This window comes from Megascapheus bottae, chromosome 6 (assembly GCF_031878675.1).
Source record: "Megascapheus bottae isolate mThoBot1 chromosome 6, mThoBot2.hap1, whole genome shotgun sequence".
NCBI classification, from domain to species: Eukaryota; Metazoa; Chordata; class Mammalia; order Rodentia; family Geomyidae; genus Megascapheus; species Megascapheus bottae.
In genome coordinates, this window is record NC_143514.1 from 22,676,685 (window position 1) to 22,685,756 (window position 9,072).

General features: G+C 34.7%; 1 pseudogene; it reads left to right on the top strand.

The window, feature by feature from the left end:
• The first annotated feature begins 4,352 nt into the window (after positions 1-4,352).
• Positions 4,353-4,473, top strand: LOC150061545 (small nucleolar RNA SNORA40; annotated as a pseudogene).
• Positions 4,474-9,072: the final 4,599 nt, after the last annotated feature.

Below are 9,072 nucleotides of genomic sequence, written 5' to 3' on the forward strand. Positions count from 1 at the left end.
TGGTTAAAATCCATGGCTTTCACATGTCATTTCTAATTTCTAGAGTAGAAACTATGTTATGAGATGACACTAACATTCTTGTAGGTGATTTGCAGAATTCCTTCACTGATGCTAGATCATACTCCAAAAGCATGGTGCTAGGTTGAGCTTCTCCTCCCAAATAATCAAAATACTACAGCTACATTCTGGGAAATAACACCAACCAAAACCTGAACAAGAGCTAATTTCACACATGTTGCTAGTGACAAACATATGAAGTAAAGTTTGTTTCTTTTCTTTCCTTAAAAAATTTATTGATAATGTAAAATCCTCTGCAGTTTACTTTTCCTATAAATTTAAGAGAAATATAATGTGAGTAACATTTACCAGTAAAAGTTGAGTCTATTTTCTTCAGTCCTTACACAAGTGTTGTTATGTATACCAATTTTAGAGGATACACCATCTTCCATTTTTCAGAAAATGTACCCTTTGTTGCTGGTAAAAGTAAAAATTTCTTCTTCTGCTCCTAAGATTATCAGAAGGTAGAAATTGAAAATGTGATGCTATACCAAATATGTTTGGCATAGCAGTAGTTCAGTTTTAGGGAGACTGAAAAAACATATAGAGTATTCAATGTCCAAGATTATATTTGTCAATGCTGTTGCTTTAGTACATGTATAGGAAAACACTTTTTCTGATTTGTTTTCATAAGAATCAAGCTCCAAAGAAATACAACTAATCAAATCACACAAGAACCCATCTAGCACTTCTGTATAGGCTGCTATAGCAGCTGAGGAATCTTATTTTAAATACAAGTAATTCATAAACTCAGCTACCTTAGTACTACTTGGTTCTCTTATCTCTTGTGATATCATTCCTCAGTGACAAAAGGCAGTAAAATCAATGTGCTTTGACATTACTTCAAAACGCACTCAAGAAATAGCAAATTTTTTAGGTGAATGGAATTGACATTTTTCAAAAACAGGAATGTATTCTTATGATTCTGCTAGCACCACCATTTTTGACATGTCCCATTTGGACATGTTGGAAGGAAAATCAGGAGACTCATCAATTTCATCCTCTTTAGAATGGTGGATGGTCCAACGTTCGGGCAATTGCTGATGTAATCTTCCAATAAGAGGTCATCTCAAAGTCTTCTGTGGAATGAAATCATTGAGTTTGTGACATAGGGACATATTCCAATTTCATGACTCTTTGAGACTATCTCAAATGGCAGTACTGGGAGGTATTTGGACCAGGCATGATTGACAGTGTCTGTAAGTACTTATTATGTCAAGGCTTCAGCTCGTCGATTGATGGGAAATGATGTATAATAAATTAGAATGATCACACATCATTTCCCATCGATTGAAATGCCAAATCCTTGACAGAGTAATGAGTTATGGCCAATACCACTCACTGTCTTAGGGGGAGATTGATTGCATATCCTTTCATCAATGTGATCAAACAATGAAGAAATCCTAAGTGCACATCTAGCTCCAAAATTTTACCATTGTTCCCAGGCAGGGCAAAAGTTAGTGTTGCCTTGGTGAGCATTGCACAATGCCATGTGGACATGGAAACAAGAGTATTCTTCATCATCTAATGCAGCGAGAGCCTCACTCCCTGCAGAAAAACAGATGCATCCTAAGTGCAGAGACTCATCGAAGCTCCATTAGCCACCAAGGCTACAACAGAATTCATTTCTTTTATAGAACATAAACAACTAAAAGGCAGGCTCCTAGGTCTCTTCACAAAAGCAGAGGAAGGAAGTTGTCAGCAAGCTCAACGGGATGAATGTTTCGTATGCTCACATAGCCAGTGGGTAGATAGTTTCCCCTATTTCTCTTACGAAATTTATTCTCAGTATCACACACTTTCTAAATCATTCCAGTGGCTGAGAACAATTCATACTCCTTTCTGGTAAGAGATGCCATCTCATCTCATCTCATAATTAAATACAAAAAATCATCAGCTGTGAAAAAATTATTTATTTCAGTAGCCAACCTGTCTGTTCCATTTCCCCGTGGAGGCGGAAGAGCTGGCATGATGCATGAAATACACATTCTTTGCTCTTCAGTCAACATCCAATGACTGTTTTTAGGGCTGTTTGGAACTTACTGTGTCTTCATAGGTATTTTAAAGCTAAAATAAGAATTCTGTATTATTTGAATGTATTTTTTGAATAGCCAATATTGCACAAACATATAATAACTATAAAATTAGTTTTGGAAAATGATTCAATGTGGAAACTCTCAGTTATAAAAAAGTTAAAAAAATGCTCCTCCATGCTAAAATGTATAAATGATTTCTCAACTTTCTACATGATCAGAAGCAGCAAAAAAGTTCTTAAAATTTTGAAGGCTAGACTGAAAATCCTACTAAAGTAAAATTATCCCCTATCAATTTGACTAGCATATACCCCAAATGTAGAAAATTTCCTTAAGCATTTAGTGAATATTCTTGAACAAGTGTTAAATACTTGGTATGATAAACTCTTTTAGTGGTAGTGCTATTAGCAACCTCTCCTTCTATATTTAACTTTTTCTCCAAGGTTAAAATAAAGCAACCACTACTACAACCATTACTCTCCAACATGGCTTCCACCAAACATAGCTATTGCAGGAAGATAGAAGTGAAAAGCACACAATATTTAGTGATTCCCACTCCAGGTGTTTTAACCCATCTCATGAGATGGATAGCAACCTCATTTTATAGAACAAAGACCTGATATCCTAGAAGATTAACTTTTTTTCAACTACTACCAAGTCTGTTAGATGAGCACCCAGACCCTTTGAGTTGAAACCTTGTTTGAGAATTCTATGAAAAGGGGCTGGTAGTTTGGCCTAGTGGTATAGTGCTTGCCTGGAATATACCGAAGACCCAGGTTCTATTTTTTTTTTCACACCACACAGAAAAAGCTGAATGTGGTGCCATGGCTCAAGTGCAGCGCACTAGGCCTTGAGAAAGCTCAAGGATAGTGTCTAGGCCCTGAGTTCAAGCCCCAGGACTGGTAAAAAAAAAAAAAGGAGAAAGAGATATGTACTTTTGGGCCAAGTGTTTGGCCTAGTGGTAGAGTGCTTGCTTTGCATACACAAAGACCTGGACCTGGGTTCAATTGCTTGGTACCACATACATAGAAAAGCAAGAAGTGGTGCTGTGGTTCAAGTAGTAGAGCTCTAGCCTTGAGGAAAGCCAAGGACAGTGTTCCAGCCCTGAGTTCAAGGCCCAGGATTGGAAAAAAAAAAGAATTCTATGAATCTCAAGATATCACTATTCCAAGTAGGTGAGTGCTCTATATGAAGCAGGTCTATAGTCTTCTGTCCTCACTATAGGTACAGAATAGCTGTAATTAGTTCTTCAGCGATTCACCGAATGATAGAAGAGCTTGAATTAATGAGGAGGATTTGAAACAGTCACAGAGATAAAACAAACTCAATGCTCAGTTGTAATATCCTGTATTTATCTAGCCAGAAAACAATTACTGTGCTTTTAACAAGATGCACAGTTTACTATATGATATATTCCTTGCCTTTAATAAGCAGCATCTATACAAGTATTTATAAAATGGTAATGTGGATGTAAATGCAAAATGATATGGAACAGTAAGATATGGGATATTTAAGATTGTATTTGGGCTGGGAGAAGTGGTAGATATATGGAAATCATTTAGAGTAACAAATATTTGAACATTTGAGGGGGAAAGAATTTCTTCTGGGAAGCAAAAGAAATAGAATGTGGAAATGTACTAAGACATATTTAGTGTACTATATGACATATTTAGGAAACTAGAAAACACAATAAATTTATTCCAGATTGTATTAAATTTTATAATAAAATTAGGATGAATCTGTAATGATAAGCAGATTATAATATTACATAATAATACAGGTATTCATAAGATTTACTCCACATATCTGCATAATTCAGTCATAGTTATTAATTAACATAGAAACAGCTGAGATCAACAGATCACCTTCATCTTAGCCATTACATTCTTAGTAATTAAAAAAGTAATTGATTTAGTAATGCTTATATCAGGTCGCAAAGAACACTGAAAGTGTGGAGTTCCTGGGAATAAAGAAAGAAAATGTCAATTTCATTGTCCTACTCTCCTTTTTTTTGGTCATTGGTGGAGCTTGAATTCTGGCCTTCAGTGCTGTCTCTGAGTTTGTTTGCTCAAGGCTCATACTCTACTACTTTGAGCCACAGCTCCACTTCTAGGTTTCTGGTAGTTAATTGGAGATAAGAGTTTCATGGACTTTCCAACCTGAGCTGGTTTCGAATGGCAAACCTCAGATCCTCAGATATCAGCCTCCTGAGTAGCTAGGATTGCAGACATAAACTTCTGGCACTCAACACTATCTCATTCATGCATGTTGTATATGCCTATAGTCCCAATAATAAAGAAACAGAGGCAAACAATAAATTCTCTTTTGCATCCCAGAACTCATGGCTGAATATGAGATTTTGGTACATGTAAGAAAGACTATGCTTCTTACAACAGTTGGTAATGTGGGGGTTTCTTAACTCTAGCTCTGAGAATAAAGTTGATATAGAAGAAAAAAGAAGAAACAGAGGCAAGAAAATTGTAATTTTGAAAACAGCCCAAGTTATAGAGAAAGATTCTTTCTCAAAAGAGACAAACAGATCACTTCACACTTATACACACTTGTGCAAGATGTGCACAATGTAAGATAATGTAATGAAAATCAAAGGTAGATCAAATATCTCAATGTAAGACCTGAAATTACTACGAGAAGGATGGGGAAACATTAGAACATATTGTCATAGGCAAAAATTTCCTGAGTAGAATTCAGGAGTTCAGCAAATAGGAGAGAGAATTGACAGGGGAATTACATCAAGCTGAAAAGCTTTTGCACAGTGAAGTATATAGTTACTAAGCTAAAAAGACAGCCCACAGAATGAGAGAATAACTTTACCAGTTATACATTTGATAAAGTCCTAAAAACTGTAATATACAAAGACCTCAAAAAGTAACTCTCAAAGAATCAATAACTCAATTAATAAATGGACAAAGGTGCTAATTAGACACTTTTTATAGCCAATAAATAAACGAAGAAATGTTCAACATCCCTGACCATAAAGAAAATACAAATCAAAACAACATCGAGATTCTATTTCATGCCAATTAGAATGGCCATCATCAAGAACATCGGTGGAGGTGAGAGGCAAAAGAAATCTAATTACCCTGTTGGTGTGGATATAAACTGTTTATCTGCTGTGGACAGAAGATTAAGAAATCCTCCCAAAAACATAAAAATACAACTATCCTATAATCCAGTAATACTACTCTTGGACATTTATCCAAAAGATTACATGTCAGGGTATAATTAAGATGCACATCCACATTCATCCCTTCACTATTTATCATAATCAAGTTATTAAAAGAGCCCAAATGCCCTACAATGGAATAGTAAGTCAAAATTTATGATATATATTATATATATACATGTTTTATTTATCCAGCAGAGAGAACAATATATTTTGTTTGCAGGGAAATGGATAGACTTGAAAATAATTATGTTGAGTAAAGTAAAGTGCAGAAAAAAAACACATATTCTATCGAATGTGAAATTTAGATCTAAATATAAATATCCATGAAAACAGGAAGCAGCACTGTGGCCTCAAGTGGTAGAGCACTAGCCTTGAGCTGAAGGGCTCTGGGACAGCACCCAGAAGTCAAGGCCCATGTCCAACATAAACAAACACACACACATGAAAACATATCCAGGAAAATATTTACATATTCATAAAGAAGTTGACTAAAATAGGCTATATACAAGGATTCTAATGGTATAACTCCTTTGAAAAACTAACTTAAGAGTTGAGCAAAATTAACACCAGGAAGTAGAAACCTGTCTTGTTTGAGGGGAAAGAATGCAGGCAAATGAACAGAAGAAGAGTGGATGAATATGATGATAATGTGTAAATATATGTGTAATACATGTGTAAAAATTCAACCAGGTGATTTAAGGAGATGGGTGGAAGAATAGTGAGAGTAATTATAATAAAATATTAATTTAAAAGGAACAAATTCAAAACAATATACACAATAAAGCAGATTGATTTTATTTCTATTATATAAGGATTATCAAAATGCTCCCCTTGGGCAGTTCATTATTATCTGAATTCACCAGCAAGCATTTCCCTAATTCTGTTCTTATCTAATCCTGGATGTAATGGTTCAAAAAGATTCTCCATCTTTTAAAAGAAAGACTTGTACAAGTATAGATAATTGATTATACTCATTATCTTAGAGCATATTGCAATTCTAATTGTTTATTTAAACTAAGTGGCCCACTTAACCATATTCCCAGATGCTCAGTGGATACTTATGATCTTGGATAATACAATATCTAATGTATGTCCATACATTCACAAATTTAATGCATTTTCTATCTTTAATGATTACTTCACACTTGACAGTAACTTTTGCCATTTGAGGTAAATACTAGTACGCGTTTTCTTATCTTCTCCATAATTGCATTAACAAAATTCTTCCTCTCTTCCTGGCTTTGACTCCCCCCCACACACACACTTTGCCTTTGTCTCCCCCCAGCACACTTTTCAAATGTCAGTTTCCTGATATTCATTTTGTTGTGCTTTGAGTTAGTTTTTTCTAATTCTCCCCTGCAAATACTCTGCTTAATACACACATGTGCACTTAAATACTACCCTGGTGTGTTTATTGTTCCTTTATAAATTTGATCTAGTGTCTCCATGTGAAAGAGAGAACGTGTGTCCTTTGTCTCTCTGAGCCTGATTTATTTCATATACTATAATTTTTCTGTATGATTGGCTTGAATTTAGAGCCTGGGCATTCACTGAGCTGAGCTTTTTGCTCAAGGCTAGCACTCTACCACTCAAGCCACAGCTCTACTTCTAGTTCTTTGCTAGTTAATTGAAGACAGTATCATGGTCTTTCCTGCTCATGCTAGGTTTGAACCACAATACCCAGATCTCAGCTTCCTGAGTAGCTAGCATTACAGGGATGATTCCCCAGCACCGGGCTCACTTCACATAATTTTTTTCCAAGTCTTTCTAATAGATGAGTGAAGTTCCATGGTGTATAGGTAAGATCTATTTGTCATTATATATGTACCTGGAGATGAGAAGTATAGTTGGTTTGGGAAAAATTATGCTTCAAATGTATCTATTATATTTAACAATATTTTATCAAGAATATAAAGCTGATCCCCTCTTCTGAAATTTGAGAAGCACTTCCTCTATAGAGGTGTCTTCTAATGGAGGTTATTTCTTATTGTGTACCTGTAGTTTCTAAACACATGTTCCTTGTTATGTATAAAAACCAAAACCCATGAGATCATCTTGCTGCTTATTTTATAGTAGTGGGGGCTTAGGGACAATGATGTTTGGTAATCAGAGTTGGTTATTTGTGCATAGATTATAACAATTGGTTATTTACAATCTATGAAGAGATTGTTTCTTATAATACTAACGCATAATGGCATGTTTTCTACCATTTCTAACCCTGGAATAATTTATTTATTATAACCATCCAATGCATACTTTTAAAGGTAGAAATTATAAATACCTGAAACTTATATAGTGAGTTCTACTTTAGAAAGTGCTTCTGCACTAATTGAAAGGACCTCCAGGATAGTGAAACAAAAGCCATATAATGAATGATTGTTGTCCTTAATGTACTATGTTGTCTCTCATCTCCTTTGCTGTCCCTTGGTTATCTCATATTGGTATAGTATCTCACTTTGTTATCTGATATATTGAATTTATTAGTATTTGGATATTTGAAATTTGATAGGGAAGGGGGGAAAACCAAGACAGGTGGGGGGTGTGGGGGGGGAGGGAAACGGGTACCAAGACATGTGAAAGGGTATCAATGTATGTGAATTAATGCACCTTCTATCTGGCAAATATCATGTAACCCTTTTACTAATTACAATAAAAAAAAAGAAAGTGCTTCTGCAACATTGAACCATTTAATAGCAAAAATACATCTTTCAGTTAAGTGTTCAGTTAAATCCACTATTGTTTAATTGTGCAGCTGTGATTCAGATTTTTGATTCTCAACTGAAGTGCTCTATGACATCAGACTGGTATAGCAAAATTTATATTGTTAAAAGACTAAAGGGTGAACAAGCAAATCAAGTTACAGAATTTGTGCAAGTCTTTCTTTTAGAAAATGGAGAATCCTTCTCGGTATTAACTTAAGGTTTCTTTAAGTCCACCATTACAGAAACAATTGAATTTTCTGCCAAGACACATTACAGCTGATTTGACAAGAATGACGAGGCACTTTAAGAGTTGATGGACTGTTAGCACAGGGCTTTTAGAGCTTGCTAAAATGGTATCAACTATAAGAGAAAGAAATGGATGGATCCACACGGAGATTCAAAAGAAAGTCTGTGACATAAAACAAATATCAGGGTGGTCAAATATATATCTATATATTCTATAATATAATATATATTATAGTAGAATATATTATATATGTTTATTCAAAAATTCTCTGACTTCTATGAATGTTTATTTGGTTCTTCTAACCTTTGTTTGGTCCTCATATTTAAGAATTAACTGAGGTCAAATTAATGAAAAGAAGTTACTTTATGCTTATTGCAGGGATTTCTGAACAGTTTTTTTGCTGAGAGTTTTCTTGAAATCTGTGCTTGTAATTCTGCCTTGGAACTTCCAATAAGGGCTAAATTTGCAGTATTGTCACCATTGTAACGAGGGATGACAACCTCAGAAGACAATGGAAAACAAGATCTCTGACTTTCATATTTCTCTGCTGAAATCAAGATGAGTGGTGGAAACTCCCATTATGATATAATTATTGAGGCTCCATGAGACAAGAGTTATTTGAAAATTATTATAATTGTAAAGAAAAAAGATAAGACATACTTGTCTGTTCATTTTTTTTCCTCAAAGATTGTATTGAACTGCAGAACTATTACTAACAGATTTTTCATAGCTTTACCATTGAAAGGAACATAAACAAATGAGCAAAGGACATGGTCCTTTAATCTCGTAAGATGCTAGCTTTTAAAATAATTTAAAAAATAGATTTAACTGAGGATTTTTCTTAAT